Source organism: Sinocyclocheilus anshuiensis, unplaced genomic scaffold (assembly GCF_001515605.1).
Source record: "Sinocyclocheilus anshuiensis isolate Anshui unplaced genomic scaffold, SAMN03320099.WGS_v1.1 scaffold569, whole genome shotgun sequence".
NCBI lineage: Eukaryota > Metazoa > Chordata > Actinopteri > Cypriniformes > Cyprinidae > Sinocyclocheilus > Sinocyclocheilus anshuiensis.
Genome location: NW_015536511.1, coordinates 1,206,077 through 1,207,387, shown reverse-complemented (window position 1 = coordinate 1,207,387; position 1,311 = coordinate 1,206,077). Strand labels below are relative to the sequence as shown.

At 31.4% G+C, this 1,311-nt stretch overlaps 1 protein-coding gene across 2 annotated transcripts in view; it reads right to left on the bottom strand.

The window, feature by feature from the left end:
- cntn5 (contactin 5) overlaps positions 1–1,311 on the bottom strand; it is a 377,750-nt gene that overhangs the window by 247,533 nt on the left and 128,906 nt on the right. The gene's annotated exons all lie outside the window — the stretch shown is intronic.

Sequence of the window (1,311 nt, the reverse complement as noted above, 5' to 3'; positions counted from 1 at the left end):
CCCTACAGTATTAGAACTGTATTAAAGTCTTTTGCCTTCCAGCCAAAGAGCGATAACCAAAGGTAATGGTAACGTAAGGTCGCTTAAAATACTTGAAAGTTCATAACTGAATCTCCCTTGCGTCGTTCCAAACCTGTATGACTTTCTTTCTTTGGTTGAACTCAAAACAAGGTGTTTTGAAGACTGTAACTAGTTGCTCTTTTTCATACAGTTTCTATGAATGTGGACTGAAGCTTTAAAGCTTTAGAAAAGGACAAGGAATTTTTTTTTTCTTTGATAATCAAGTAATCATCATAACATTAAAACTTAATTAAAACACAACCCTACTTAGGTAATATTAAATATTAAAAAATTCCGGCAACCACAGCTGCCGTTTTTTTACCGTAAATTTTACTAATTGTTTTTTACAGTGTACAGTTGTAACACTTACTAAATAATTAAGATGTTATGCATCTTTAGAAATAATAGCTTCTATTTGGGACAGAACATATTTCGAGATATTCTTTGTGGGTTCTTTGTTATTTTTTATATTGTACAATTGCAATGAATGTGGACTAGAGCTTTCATTCTTTAAAAAGGACAATTTATTTATTTATTTTTATTACATTTGTAGATAATCAAGATACAATCATAAAATTAAAACTTAATTAAAACACAACCCTGCACAGTTAATATTAAATATTAAAACCTACTGTATTAACACTCCCAAAATTATTAATACGTTCTATTTGGGCCAGAAAATACTCCAGGATATTCTTTGTGGGTTCAGTGCATGTGTTGAATTGATTGAATTTAGACATTTTTAATAAATCAATTAGACTAAAAAAAAGTATAAAGTTTATAAATAAGTGTATATATAGCAAGAGCAAAACATAATTTGGGTTTATATTAATTAGTTAGATTTCACTGACATGCTTAATATTTAGAAGGCTTTTTCCTAGACTTCTGATTGATTTAATTCAGCCAAACTTGTTTGAGTTAGTAATATATTGTGACTCGATCTGACTGGTGCTGCTCATTAAACAGTATTATTTAATGCAGTGTTTTTTTAAACCTGTCCTGAAGGACCCCCGTACTGCACATTTTGTCTCCCTTATCTGACACACCCACTATATTGTGTTAGATGAGGAAGACATACAAACTGTGCAGTGCTGGGGGTGCTTCTAAGGACTGAAGGAAGCATGTACAGTAAATGACTGTCATTTCAAATCAACCGATGTATTATCTCTATTTAGTGCCAATGATATTGCTTTGTTGCAAATAGGTGTTTCGTTTGATATCACTATTACGGTGATTAGTGTTCCTGCTGGT